Here is a 15687-nt window from a genome sequence, read left to right on the forward strand (position 1 = left end):
GTATATGCCTCAGAGAAATGAAAATATACATCCAAACAAATCTTGTACTTGACAGTTTATTGCAATCCTATCTAATAATAGAGTAACATGTAAATTACCATCACTCCGCTACGCCCACCATTGGGTGGCTGGAGGCTGGGGGGCGGGACTCAGGGTGGTCTATCCGGCCATTGAGAGGCACGGATCCGCTGCCACTGAGGGGGGCTACCCTGCTGTTGAGAGGTGCAGGGGGCGGGACTCCCCCACCCCTGTGCCTCTCAATGGCCAGATCCGCTGCCACTAAGGGGGCCTGCCACGGACACCCAGCTGCGCCTCTCAATGGCAGGGTAGCCAGGTGTCTGCGGCAGCTCCCCTCAGCGGCCACGGACCATCAAAAGTGGGGGAGCTGGGTGCCTGTCTGCGCTGGCACCAGGCCTTTCAGAAGCCTCCGCCTAGCCAGAGGCTTCTGAAAGGCCTGGTGCACCAGCGGACAGGCACCCAGCTCCACCGCGAAAAGCGAAAGTGTGTAGGGGACCCTACAAGTGCATGATCCAATCATGCACTGGGCCTCTAGTGTCATTCATAATAGCCAAAAGGTAGAAATAAAATATCCTTTAGAAATAAATAGATAAACAAAATATGTTTTATCCATATAAGTCCACATTATTTGGCCATAAAAACAAAGTATCCATACATATTACAACATGGATGTTCCTTGAAAAATTATGCTAAGTAATTGAAATCAGTTGCAAAGATATTCATATGTAAGTCTAGAAAAGGAAATCTATGGACAGTAAACTTAGAGGTTGCCTGGAACTGTGGCTCGGAGTTAGAAGATGGGAAGATAAAGAAATGATAGCTAAAGCACACGGGTTTGGTTTTGAGGTAACAAAATATTTTTTTCAAAAATCGTGGTGCTTATTGCACTTACCTGTGAATATACTAAAACCCAACAAATTGTACCCATTAAAGGGATGCATTGTATAATATGTGTATTCTATCTCAATAAGCCTTTCAAATAAGTGTATTCAGAGTTTTGAATCAATGTATTAAATATATTGAGTTTCCAGGTACCTCCCACATTTCCAGAACCTTTATTGTTTTTTCTTATATTGGTGATAATAGGAGTTCATTTGCCTTAGGGATGCCATAGCTGTTTATGTTTCAAAATCTCTGGGCACGGGCACACACTCAACAACCATTTAAATTGCCTGGCCTGCAATGCTCAGCAGTTGAGGTGTAACACTGAACCAGGAGGTCACGGTTCGATTCCTGGTCAGGGCAATCAATGATTCTCTCTCATCACTGATGTTTCTATCTCTCTCTCCCTCTCTCTTCCTCTCTGAAATCAATTTTTAAAAATATGTTTTAAAAAAAAACCACTTAAATAAATTTCCCTGTATTGTAAAATATACACCTGAGAGTTTTATTGAACACATCTTACAATTTATGGTTAGTCAGGGCCTGGGCTTCGAGTTCCAACTTCCCGGCAGAATGAAGACCTTGGGCGGCCCTGGGACTCATTTGCTAAAATACCACATGTGTGGAGGTGAAGAAAGGACTGGTAGAAGCCACAGCGCTGACAGCAAGGATCAAAATGGAGCCAGAATCTTTATTGCTTATGGTGAGGTCATTTTTAAATGGGTTTGTAAACAAGGATCACCGTTCGATGGATGGCCTCCCAGCCTAGGTCAACCCCTGACCCAGGGAGGCCTTCTGACCCTCTGGTCCCAGGGGCTTGGTCTCGCCTGGACGCCCCTCTTGCTGGGACAGGGCATCGCGCCGTCTGGAAACTGCAATTCCCTGCGCACACCTGTGTCCCGCGATCAGGTAGACAGCACAGCCCCGCTAAGGCCAGGAACAGGTTTTATTTCAAAGCAAACGTCGCTCAAAAATAAAAATTAAAATTAAAAAGCAACCGCCTCTCGAGGGGACATGTCCCGCCCACCCGCAAAAGCTACTCCCGAGTTAGCCCCACTGACCTTCCCGGTTGTCACTCAGGAAACGGGGGGGCGGGTCCTTGCAAGCTGTCCAATCAGGGCGCAGCAGCAGGCACGCTCCTGAAACCGCGTGGACGCTCCCGGCGGCGCTCGGGGCCACGTCCCACCTGCGGGTAACGGTCCAGGTGTCTCAGCCGCAGCATCAGCCCAGCCCACCTGCACCTGCACCCGCAGCGGAGCCTCAGGGATGGCGCCCGGGGACCCCCGACGCCGGGAGGTGGTGAGCGTGGGGCCCGGGGGTGCCGGGACAGGGACAGGGGCTGCTTGGAACCGGCTGTGACCAGACCTGGCCTCCGGCGGTCAAGTCCAAAGTCTGCGGACCCGAGTTCCCCGGGTTCCGCTGGGACCTCCGTCCTCTCGGGCTCGCAGCGCGGGGCTGGGCGGGCAGCCGGGACCCCGGTGTCCTGTCCGGTCACAGGCGCGGCGAGTTCGGCCCGCAGCCCCGCGTCTCCCCAGATGGTGCGGGGACCACGGGGAGGGGGAGGGTCACCGGGGGAAACCGTGACTCGGTCTGCGGGGTTTGTGCAGAGGAGGCGCTGTGGTCTGTAGGGTCCTCAGCCCCTCCTTTCTCCTCAGGGGGACCCGTTTTTGCTCGGTTGTCTAGATGCCTGGGAAGCAGGGTCTCCAATCCAGGACCCCGTCTCTCCCCGCCCCCCTGACCCAGGGCGGAGCGATACATTTCTGAAATCCCGGATCCTTCCTCGCGTTCCTGAAGGCTAACTTGGTCTCTCCAGTTCACAGCATCATTAAGCAACTATTTATCATTTTTCCACAGGGCCATGGATTGCTCTTTTTAAAGATGTATTTCTTTTTCTTTCTGTGGATATTTTACATGAGAGGAAGGCCGAGAATAGCCTTCTGGAATCGTTGAATGAAGTCCCCGTTCCCCACCCCCAGGATCTGCCCTGGGCACAAACACGCAGGGCAAGTCCTTTGGGTGGAGGTTCCTCTTCGGAAACTTTCCTGGGTGTCTTGTCCCGTGAGCACAGCCCCTCCCTGTGTTTGTCACCAGAAAAGACTTACCGACTTAGATATGATTTTGCTTTTCAATAAGGATTAAATATATCCCATCAGTAGGGCTTGAAAGACAAAGTAGTTCCAATCAGGCAAGAAAGAGGTGGATTTCGGGAAAATTTTTTCAGTATTGCTTTACATTTGTATAGAATTCTTCTTTGACTCTTTCTTCCCTTGTAGTAAGTTTCTGAAGTCTGCTTTTTATTTTGGAGTGTTTTCAAATAAAATTCCAGGTTCAGACTTGCAGAGCAGAAGTGTTCAAGTGTGAGAAATTACAAACCAATTACTTTTCATCTAAGTAGAAATAATTGACACCTTTTTCTGAAAAGAATACATCTTAGGGGTTTTCTAATTGAACTAGTAAAAGACACTTATTCTTCCTTCCTTTCCCCATAAATGCTGGGATTATGTTATTTTGGTGGATTGTTCAAAAACGGTATTAATGTCATTCAAAATATCAAAGTGTGTTGCAAAGTAACTGCAGTGGTGTATAGAGACCTGAGGCAGTGTATCTAAGGCCCCCTTGAGCCTGTGAGATAAAGGGGAGGGATATACTAGGATGCAACTTGTCCTTTTAGTTAGCAAGGTATTTGAAATTTTCATTTTGTATGGTTACACTTTTGTAACCCTTAGTGTTTTTGTATGTGTGTTTTTGTAACCCTTAGTGTTTAAAGGAACTAAATCTTAGAAGGGGTTCCTATGTACTAGTTAAAGACTATTAAAATAGTAGCATAACTTTCTGTTTATTTTAAATAAATCTGTAAGATAGAAAAAGTCTAACTTAAGAAGGCTCACTGAGCAACCAATTCAAAGTTGGACAGCTGGTACTGCTCATTTGACAGTCAGCTGAAAGGCTCACTGACCACAAATCCTGGTCTCACCAGTGCTGTTACTCTAGCCACCTCCAAATACACAGTTTTGATCATTTCTTGAGCTCCTGTTAGTATTCCTTTCTATAAAGACAAGTCACCACAAATGCATATTGTTCTTACCCATGTTTGTCCTTATAATGAGCAATCAGTCTGAATTGTCTGGTATTTGCTGACAGCTTAAGCCTCCTTCCCCCTCCCTCTTTCCTTGTGTCCACACCTGGACAGGCTGATGAGAAAGTCCAGGGCTCCCTCCTCTGGCACTGGCTTCAGATTGCAACCACACAAGCCCCAGTCTGTGTGTAGAATTCTTGCTTTGGCCCCGCCCATGACAAGGAATCTTTGCTTGAACAACTTCAGTCTGGCTCCTGAACTTTTTCCTAGGCCTGTCTTTGCACTTCTTTGTAAAATCCAGTTGTTGTTTTTTTAATATATATTTTATTGATTTTTTACAGAGAGGAAGGGAGAGGGATAGAGAGCTAGAAACATCGATGAGAGAGAAACATCGACCAGATGCCTCCTGCACACCCCCTACCGGGGATGTGCCCGCAACCAATGTACATGCCCTTGACCGGAATCGAACCTGGGACCTTTCAGTCCGCAGACCGACGCTCTATCCACTGAGCCAAACCGGTTTCGGCTAAAATCCAGTTTTAACAGGAACCTTGCAAAGTTGAGTGAACCAGAATCCCCCACCCTCCTATCTGACCACCCTCCATATCTAATCACTTTCCTCCTCTTCCACCATCAGGCGATGCCTGATCCCCCTGGCCTATCTGCAGTAGGAATCCTGTTTGGTCGGTTTAGCCAGAACACCCTCACCCCAATTCCTTTTTTAGTAATTTTCTATCCACTGAACCCCACCCTATCCTCTGGCAGTGGATTCCCACTTGTATTCAAAATTGAGCCCAATCTCATTTCTCACCTCCTGTGAAATCCCGTCACAATGGTCTGTATACCTTTTGCAATGGTTCTCAATTAACCCTGCTTTACCATCTTTGACAGATGTCATTACATATTTTTTCTTTAATACCCCAGCTACAATAAAATCTCAGGCCAGGCTCCTTTCCTTGCTCTCTCAAGCCACTTCAGAGCTGCGTAAGAAGCCCACCCTATCCTACCCTGAGACCTCAATTATGAGAGTCATAGGCCTTTCCCAATGCAGGTGACCCAAACTATTGGCACTGTGAGCAGCATGTCCCAATATGACCACCCTTGTGGTTCTATCTTTTCTTGCTCTGACTCACCTGCTCTGCTGCCTGAAGGTGACCTACACTGTGGGCTGCTGAGTGCTGGGGAGCTGATTCTATGAGCTCCCATGTGACAGTGTTGAACCTACCAAGCCTCAGTTCTAGATGCAATGGACCAGAGCTGGGTGTTTTAAGGATTACTAGGCATGTTAAGGATTTTTGCATCTGTGTTCATTGGGGACATTGGCCTGTAATTTTCTTTTCTTGTGTCTTTCCTAGCTTTGGTTACCAGGGTAATATTGGCCTTGTAAAATGAGTTTGGAATTTGGGGTGATGTTGGTGGAAATCTCCTATTCCACTATCTTGTTGGCATTGCTCTCTTATTGACTTGTGTTATTTAGAAGTGTGTTGTTTAATCTTAAAGTATTTGGAGGTTTTCCAACTATTGTTCTTGTTACTGATTTCTAGAAAAATGCTGCTGTGGTCTGCAGCATATCTTTTTTTCATAATTTTGTTATTTCTGCATTTATGTTTTTAATATGCTTTTATTGATTTTCAGAGAGAGAGGAAGGGAGAGGGATAGAGAGATCGAAACATTGATGAGAAAGAAACATCATCGATTGGCTCCCTCCTGCATGCCCCCCACCCCCTGTCAGGGATCAAGCCTACAACCCAGGCATGTGCCCTGATTGGGAATCGAACCAGCAATCTCTTGGTTCCTGGGTGGATGCTCAACCACTGAGCCACACTGACCGGGCTCTGCAGCATATCTTATATAATTTCTCTTTTTTCAAATTAGTTGAGGTATGTTTTGTGTCCCAGAATATGGTGTGTCTCGGTGAGTGTTCCATGTAAATCTAAAAAGAGTGTATATACTGCTGCTATTTTTGGATAAAGTGTTGCATGGATTTCGGTTAAGTCCACTTGTGTGATGGTGATATTTCATTTCACAATGTCCTTCCTGATTTTCTGCCTGCCAGAATTCTTCATTATTGACAAGGGCAGGTATTGAAGTCTCCAACTATAATAGTGAATGTATTTATTCCTCCTTGCAGTTCTCTCAGTGTTTGCCTTGTGTATTTTGCTCCTGTCTGTTTTGCATGTACACATGAAGAATTGCTATGTCCTCTTTGAGAACTAACCCTTTTATCATTATGTAATGCCTTTTTTTATTGCTGTGAATCTTACCTCCTCTGAAGTCGGTTTCGTCTGAAATTCATACACCTATGCCAGCTTTCTCTTGTTGGTGTGGTATATCCTTTTCCATCCTTTTAATCTGTCTCTGTCTTTATAACTAAAGGGTGACTCTTGTAGACAATATATAATTATTTTATTATCTGCTGTCACAGTTTGTCTTTTCCTTGTTCTATTTAGACCATTAATGTCTAAAATGATTACTGGTATCATTGAATTAACATCTATCATATTTTTTACTGTTTTCTATTTTTTGCCTTTGTACTTTGTTTCTTTTTTTTTAATATATTTTATTGATTTTTTTACAGAGAGAAAGGGAAAGGGATAGAGAGCCAGAAACATCAATGAGAGAGAAACATCGACCAGCTGCCTCCTGCACACCCCCTACTGGGGATGTGCCCACAACCAGGGTACATGCCCTTGACCGGAATCGAACCCGGGACCCTTCAGTCCGCAGGCCGACACTCTATCCACTGAGCCAAACCGGTTAGGGCCTTTGTTTCTTTTTTGACTTCAGTCTTTATTCTGCCTTCTCTGCCTTTTTGTTGCATTTGAAGTAAATTTTTTAAATAAATTTATTGGGGTAACATTTGTTAATAACATTATATAAATTTCAGGTGTACAACTTTATAATACAACATCTGTATACACCTTTGGGTGTTAACCATTTAAAGTCACCATCCTCACCTGGCCGGTGTGGCTCAGTGGTTGAGCGTCGACCTATGAACCGGGAGGTCATGGTTCGATTCCTGTCAGGGCACATGCCCAGGTTGCAGGCTTGATCCCCAGTGTGGGGCGTGCAGGAGGCAGCTGATCAATAATTCTCTCTCAGCATTGATGTTTCTATCTCTCTATCCCTCTCCCTTCCTCTCTGAAATCAATAAAAATATATTGTTTAAAAACATATATTTTTTTAAAAATAAAATAAAGTCACCATCCTTCTGTCACCATGTATTTGACCCCCTTGGCTTTCTTCCTCCCCCCTTTGCTAACCATACATCTATTGTCTGTATCTATGAGTTTGTTTGTTTGTTTTGTGTTGCTTTTTATTTTATATCCCACATATGAGTGAAATCATATACTTATTGTCCTTTTCCATCCGACTTACTTTTTTTAGCATAATACTCTCAAGATTCACCCATGTTGTCACAATGGCAGTATTTCATCATTTTTATGGCAGGGTAATATTCCATTGTATATATGTATCACATTTTCTCTATCTTCATCCATCGAAGAGCACTTAGCTTGTTTCCATGTCTTTGCTATTGTGACTAGTGCTGCAATATACATAGAGGTATTATGTCTTTATGAGTAAGTGTTTTAAGATTTTTCAGACCCAGAAGAGGAATTTCTAGGTCATATGGTAAATCTATTCTTAATTTTTTGAGGAACCTCCATATTGTTTTCCATAGTGGCTGTACTAATCTACATTCCCAGCAGTAGTGGGCCCTTCCCTGCCTTTTACTGAGCATTTTATCTGATTCCATTTTTCTCCTCTCTTAGTATACCATTTTACATTTTTCAGTTGGGCTTGAGTTTGCAGTATACACATACAACTAACCTAAGTTCTCTGTAAAGTAACACTGTACCTCTCTACTGGAGGTGCAAGAGTATTTCCAATCCCTCCCTCCCTGTCTCTTGTAACATTGCTGTTACTCATTTCACTTATCTATAAGCTATAATCACTGAATATATTATTACTATTAGGACTTTGAACATAGTGTTATTTGTCAGATTAAATAACAAAAGTAAATTATTTTACTTTCATTTATTCTTTCTCTACCTTTCTTTATCATTACCTTCTTCCTGACAAATTTAACATTTCTTACAAAGCAGGTGTACTTTATTAGGTGACAAATTCCCTAATTCTTGTTTGTCAGAAAGTCATCATTTATCCCTCTTTTTTTAATCCTATCCTAGAGGCCTGGTGCACAAAATTCGTGCACGGGTAGGGTCCCTAGACCTGGCCAGCAATCAGGGCTGATCTATGGGGCGACTGGCGGGGCGATTGGGAGGGCCCCCACTGGTCAACCGCCTTGGCTGGCCTGGGGCCTGCAGTCTGGAAGCAGCTCCTGCATTGAGCGTCTGCCCCCTGGTGGTCATTGCGCGTCATAGCAACCAGTCGTTCCACTGGTCATTTGGTCGATTTGCATATTAGGCTTTTTTTGTATTGGATATAATAAAAGCCTGATGTGCAATTTGTCTCCTTGGGCAGTTGTTCGACCAGGAATTCGAGCAGGAGACTGGGAGTTCGACTGCTTGCTATGATGTGTGCTGACCACCAGGGGGTGGCGCAGAACATGGCGGGCGTCGGGGACACAGCACTGGCAGCGGGTGGCAGTGGAGACACTGCCAGCCCCAATGGGCCCCAACGAGAGCGTAACCACAACAGGATGGTGGAGCAGTGAGCAGGCAGCACCAGGCCAAAGTGGGGACCCAATCACCCCACCAGTCACCCCACAGATGGCATCCTGCGGAAGCAGGGGGCGGGGCTGCCACCCGGCTCCCAGGCGCTGAGGGAGCCAGGCGGGGGGCCTGGCCCCGATTGATCGTCCCACAGGGAGGATGGTGGGCGGCACCAGGCCAAGGTGGGGTGCCAGGCAGGGCTGTGGGGCTGCGAGCCTGAGGGCGCGAGCTGGGGCATGATCCCCGCAAGCCACCCCAAGGGACCCCACCCGTGCACAAATTCATGCATCAGGCCTCTAGTATATACTTTTTTTTCTTAATTTCAGAGAGGAAGAGAGAGGGAAAGAGAGAAACATCAGTGATGAGAGAGACTCATTGATTGGCCACCTCCTGCACGCCCCCTACTGGGGATTGAGCCCACAACCCGGGCATGTGCCCTTGACCAGAATTGAACCTGGGACCCCTCAATCCGCAGGCCAACGCTCTATCCACTGAACCAAACAAGCTAGGACTATCCCTTATATTTAAAAGATAAAATTGCTCTACTCAGACTTCTTGGGTGGTGTTTCTTTCAACATTCATTTCACAGATTCTCTTCCTGTTTGCATAGTTTCTGAAAATAAGTCTGATTTCATTCTCATCCTTACTTCTCTATAACTATGGTTCCTCCTCCCCAGCTTTATTCACGATGTTCTCTTCATCTTTGATTTTATTTTTCTCAAGTTTGAATATGATAATTCTAGGTGTGCATTTTTTTGGTTTTTATCTTGTTTGGTGACCTCTGAGATTCCTGGGTTTGTAGTTTGGTGTCTATCATTAATTTGGGGGAATTCTCTGTCATCATTGCTTTACTTATTTACTGTTTTTTTTAAATCTTTATTCTCCTTCATGTGTATGTTGCACCTTTTGTAATTGTCCCAAAGTTCTTGGGTTTCTCGGGGGGGGGGGGGGTTCCTTTTTTTTTTTTCTGTGCATTTTCGTTTTGGAAGGTTGTATTCACATTTCCCCTGTATCAATGAGCTGCTACTGCCCCCAGCCCCCCAAGGAATTCATTTATGTTCTGTTGTTTTAACATTTTCTTTTATTTTTGCTTGCATTTCCCATTTTTTTTATTTCTTAGGGTTTTCATCTCTGCCTACATTACCTATCTGTTCTCCATGTTGTCCACTAGTTCCATTAGCGCTTGGCACATTACTCATGGTTGCTTTACATTTCTGGTCTGATCATTCCAACATGTCTGCTACATCTGAATTATGTTCTCTTACCTGTTCTGTCTTTTCACACTGTGTTTTAATTTTTAGCATGCCTTGTAGTTTTTGTTGAATGCTGGACATGAAGTTATTTGCCAGATTAAATAACAAAACGGAACTGAAAGAGGAACTGAGGAAAGTAGGCCTTTAGTGTGAGGTTTTATAGTTATATTAGAGGCCCGGTGCATGAAATTTGTGCACGGGGTAGGGAGTCCTTCAGCCTGCCTGCACCCTCTCCAATCCAGGACCCCACAGGGGATGTCCGACTGCCTCCGGGACCGCTGGCTTCTAACCACTCACCTGCCTGCCTGCCTGATCACCCCTAACCACCTCTGCCTGCCTACCTGCCTGATCACCCCTAACCACCTCTGCCTGCCTGCCTGATCACCCCTAACTGCTCCCCTACTGGCCTGATCACCCCTAACTGCTCCCCTGCTGGCCTGATTACCCCTAACTGCCTCTGCCTTGCCCCACACCCGGGACCCAGGATTCCCTCCTCTGGCCGGTTACAGGCACCCAGAACCCGGGCTTCCCTCCCTCTGGCCGGCCGAAGGCACCCAGGACCCCGTCTGGCTTTGCCCAGGCCAGCCGCAGCCACAGGGGATCGTGGGTGGGCGGCTTCGCCCAGGCTGCAGCCACAGGTGCTGGTGCCTGGGATCACAGGGCAGGCAACTTGTCCCTCTCCCGGGCTGCAGCCAACAGGCGCTGGTGCCCAGGACCACGGGGTGTGTGGCTTGTCCCTCTCCTGGGCTGCAGGCGCAGCCATTGGCGCCTGGGATCGCGGGGTGGGCGGCTTGTTCCTCTCCCAGGCCGCCCCCAGCCACTAGTGCCTGGGACCATCCGGGACTGCGGGGTGTGCGGCTTGTCCCTCTCCTGGGCTGCAGGCGCAGCCACTGGCGCTAGGGACCACGGAGCGCGCGGCTTGTCCCTCTCCCAGGCCGCAGCCTGGCTGGTCCCCCATTCCTCTCTCACGAGCTCATTTGTGCCTGGCTGGTCCCCATTAAGGCATGAGGGTGTGATGACCATTTGCATATTAGCTCTTTATTATATAGGATGACTAGGGTTTAGTCTGTGTTTACTGTTTGCTGTAACAGAGGCAGATATCTTCAGGTGTCCTTGCTTTTGTCTCCATGTCATCTTTAGGGTTCTACAGAGGCTTCTTAAATAAGTTCTGAAACTATAGTTCTTCCAATGTGTTCCACTGCTGTTAAACAGGTGTGTTGCTGCTATAGTGCTGTGTTGTGGTAGAGAGGAAGTGTTCTATAGTCCTAGGATTTGGTCTCAGTATTTTTTTTTTGGTCTCAGTATTTTAATGTGCCTGTGTCCTGTGCAGTGTCCTTCTGTGATATAATGAGAAAGATGTTATATCTTTGTCCATGGTTCCTAGCAAAGACCTCCCAAAGCCCTTGGACTATCAGAATGATAAGAGTGATAGGATCATAATATGTTCTAACTAGTGGCCCAGTGCACGAAACTTGTGCACAGGGGCGGGGGGGGGTGTCCCACAGTCTGCACCCTCAAATCTGGGACCCCGATCCCTGTGGGATCGGGCCTAAACTGGCAGTCGGACATCCCTCTCGGAATCTGGGACCGCTGGCTCCTAACTGCTCACCTGCTTGCCTGCGTGATTGCCCCTAACCACTCTGCCTGCCGGCCTGCTCACCCCCAACTGCCCCCCCTGCCAGCCTGCTCGCCCCCAACTGTCCGTCTCCCCCCCCCGCCCCCCCCCCCCCCCCCCCCCCCCCGCCGCGCGCCAGTCTGATCACCGCCAAATGCCCTCTCCTCCTGGCCTGATCGCCCCTAACCACCTCTGCCTTGGCCCCACCACCATGGCTTTGTCCAGAAGGATGTCCAGAAGGTCTCCCGGTCTAATTAGCATATTACCCTTTTATTAGTATAGATGAGGTGACTGTTCACAGGCCTCTCAATCGCTTCAGGATGGGGGTTGCTCACCAGGAAGATCAAGCTTTGATTAGAGGCTTCAAACTTTCAACTTAGCCCTAACCTCTGGGGAGGGGAGAAGGCTATTGATTGAGTTATTCACCATTGGTCCGTGATTTGATCAGTCATGCCTACATAAAGAAGCCTAATTTGAATCCTAAACCTTGGGGTTCAGAGAGATCTGATTGGCAAACACATCAGTGTGCTGGGAGGGTGTCATGCATGGACAGTGCATGGAAGCTCCTACTGTACCCACCCCCACTTGCCTGGAGCACCCTTTCCACTTGGCTGTTCCTGACTCCCGTGTTTTACAATAATGTGATAATAATAAGTAAAACACTTTTGTTAGTTCTGATAGTAGTTTTAGCAAATTAGCAAACATGAGGGAGTGTCCTGGGAAACTTCGAATTTGTAGTTGGCGATGGCCTGAGCCTCATTTGCAGCTGGCATCTGACATGTGGCAGTTTGTGGGACTGAGCCCTTAAACTCTAGAGTCTGAAGTTAACTCTGGTTACTGGTAGAACTGACTTGTAGGCCACCCCGTTGATGTTGGGGAGATGGAGAAATGGTTTGGAAAACACACCACATACTTGCTGTCAGGAGGGAAAAATCGCCTGTGGACCTCTCAAGTGTTTCTGAGTCTGTGCCTCCAGCCTCAAGTTAGGTCAGGCAGAAAGGCTAGCGGGGACTTCAGCTGGCAACTTCCGTCCCCATGTCAGTTTGGCTCTGGTAAAATCCCAGTCAGCTCGGCTCTGGTGAAACAGAATCTTTGAGGACAGGCCTTGTTGAGAAGAGAAGAATAATGTGGGCACATTTCAGAGTGGCTATTTTCCTCTCTCTCCGATTTTGGAGACAGCGGTTTGCCCTGTGACCTCAATTCTTTGATAGCTCTAGAAAGAGTTGTTGATTTTAAGTTTGTTTGCTTTTTTCTGGTGAAGATGGGACTGTCACTTGAGCTCCTACAATGCAGACGAGCGGTCTCTGACTCCATGTTTTAATGTTTGACTGCTGGTCTGTTGGAAAAACCAGTATTACTCCTGCGTAGAGAAAACCCACTTCTTTCCTCCACTTTTACTCAGAACACTTCAATTCTGACACTTCTGGTCACCAAATATGTAAAGTTTTTCCCCCACAACAAGCAATTATCTGTGGTACCAGCTGGTATCCTGCAATTTAATCATAACACTGTCTCTCTGGAGATATTGTCATATCCTACAGGTTAAGGTCTCAGTCCCAGGAGGCTGCCCCACCCACCCCACCCCCACTTCAGATGCCAGTCACCAGTAGTAGGTCTGCAGGTTATTCACAACTTCTATCTGACTTGGTTACAAATCAAAGGTCCCTATAAAACCCCTCATTGGGTTTGATTAATTTGCTAGAGTGCTCTAGCCAATCACAAGTAGTAGGTCTGCAGGTTACTCACAACATCTTTCTGACTTGGTTACAAATCAGAGGTTCCTATAAACCCCCTCGTTGGGTTTGATTAATTTTCTAGAACTCCAGGAAACACTTAAGTTTACCAGTTTATGAAAGGATACAGATGAATAGATAGGTGAAGAGATACTCTCAGCAAGCGCTGTAAGCTCCCTGTGAATTTGGGTGCATCACCTTCCCGGTGCATGAATGTTCTCACCAACCCAGACGCTCTCCGAACCCCATACTATTGGAAATGTGCAATCTTCCTCACATAGGCATGGTCAATTATTAACACCATTTTCAACCCTTCTCCCTGCTCTGAAGGACAGAGGCGGGTAGCTGAAAATTCCAAGCTCCAAATCATGGCTTGGTCTTCTGGTGATAGTCGCCCTCCAGGAGCCATCAGCAGCCCAACCAGAGTCTCCTCATTAGAACAAAAGATGATCTTCCTGCCAGGAGTCAGGGTCAGAGATGAATATACAGGCAGACCTCACTTTGTTGCACTTATGTTGCATTTTTTACAAATTGAATGCAAGACCCTCAAGCAGTAAAAAGATTCTAACTCGCTCTATTGCAATACTCATTGTGGTAGTCTGGAACTAAACCTGCAATATCTTTGAGGTATATATTTTCTGTTATCTAACATCTGACAACTTGAAAGCCTTAGCCCTCCTTCTTCCCCCTTGTGTCCCATGTCTGTACAAGGTGATTTAAAAAAAGCCTGGCTCCTCACTTCTTTGGTGCTGACAAGATATTCAGTCCATGAAAGCACTCTCTGTGTGTCTGTGTGTGTGAACTCTCACCCTAGCCCATACCTAACCTCAATAAAAAAAAAACCCCAGTCCAGCCCAGCTGGCGTGGTTCAGTGGTTGGGCATGGACCTGTGAGCCTGGAGGTCATGGTTCAATTCCCAGTCAGGGCACTGCCCAGGTTGCAGACTCAATCCCCAGTAGGGAGCATGCAGGAGGCAGCCAATATTCTCTACCTCTATCTCTGAAATCCATAAATATATATATATATATATATATATATATTAAACCCAGTCCAGGCTTCTTTCCTTGCTCTCTCAAGCCATTTCCCACTTGCTTGAGAGGCCTGCCCAGCTCTCCCTAGAGACCTCAGTTACAGAAGTTATAAACCCTTTCATACGTTCCTGGTAGGTGTGTATTGTTCTCAACTATTCATCCGAACTTTGGGTGGGGTTGGAGGTCCACCTTTCAATGCAGGTTATAGGAAATGTAACATAGTGTATATACATATTGCAACACACTTTGCTTTTTTTTCTATTGATAAATCCTTCAGATCTTTTCATAGCAATACCCTGTGCTTTTAAAAAGTACATATAGTGAATTTATGTAACGCATTCTTTCTAAATAGACACTTGGCTTGTTACCAATTTTTGCTGCCAAAACCATGAATGAAAACTCAGATTGCAACTTTACAGGGCAAACAAACATATACAAATTATGTTCTTTTCCAATCTTAATTACTTCTTAATTTTATCATTAACTATATTCAGAAAAGATTGTACAAGCTGAGTTATGGTAAGACTTAGTAATAACAGAACAAACACCCTTGGAATCATCATCAAGATTCATAAATGGCCTGTGGGCAGTGGTGAGGGTCTCTGGATGTTCCCATCCCTGACTCATTGCTGTCCTGCCCCCTAGATGACCACTGTCCTGATTTATTCTTCGTTCCTTTGTCATCTATTGTTTTTCACTAAGCAGTGTTCTTTCCGTTTTGCCTCCTTTGACCTTCCAAAGAGTGAGTATTAATGGAGTTCCTTGAAAAGGTTTTCCCTTGGATACTTAGCCTCTGTGGACAAAAAGGGGACACATGCTAACCTGACAAGCTCGGGAAATGCCTGCATGGCAGCCTTGCAAACTCAGACACCTAAAATAACCACAAAGGATGGTCTGAAATTAAAACTTCTTAACTAGCCTTAGCTGGTTTGGCTCAGTGGATAGAGCATTGGCCTGCAGACTGAAGGGTCCCGGGTTCTATTCTGGTCAAGGGCACATACCCGGATTGCGAGTTTGATCCCCAGTTGGGGGTGTGCAGGAGGCAACCGATCAGTGATTCTCTCTCATCATTGATGTTTCTATCTTTCTGTCCCTCTCCCTTCCTCTCTGAAATCAATACAAATATTTTTTAAAACTTTTTTAACTAAAAGCAGTTTATGGCAGATAGTCATGTCCTAGGCTAGAATCTTCCCAAACAAAAGTCAATCTTTACCTTAACTGAACTTGTCTATTGTCTTTTGCATTTAAGATAACATACCTTTGGAATGTCAGGGTAACTTTTTTTTCTGGACTCCTCGGGGTACCAGAGCAGAGACTACAAATCTTCTCATTGTTATTTTTGTCATATTAATTGTTTACTATTAACTATCCTGTACCCACCTATGTAAAAGATGTATATGTCT

The sequence above is a fragment of the Cnephaeus nilssonii genome (assembly GCF_951640355.1).
Source record: "Cnephaeus nilssonii genome assembly, chromosome: 5".
NCBI lineage: Eukaryota > Metazoa > Chordata > Mammalia > Chiroptera > Vespertilionidae > Cnephaeus > Cnephaeus nilssonii.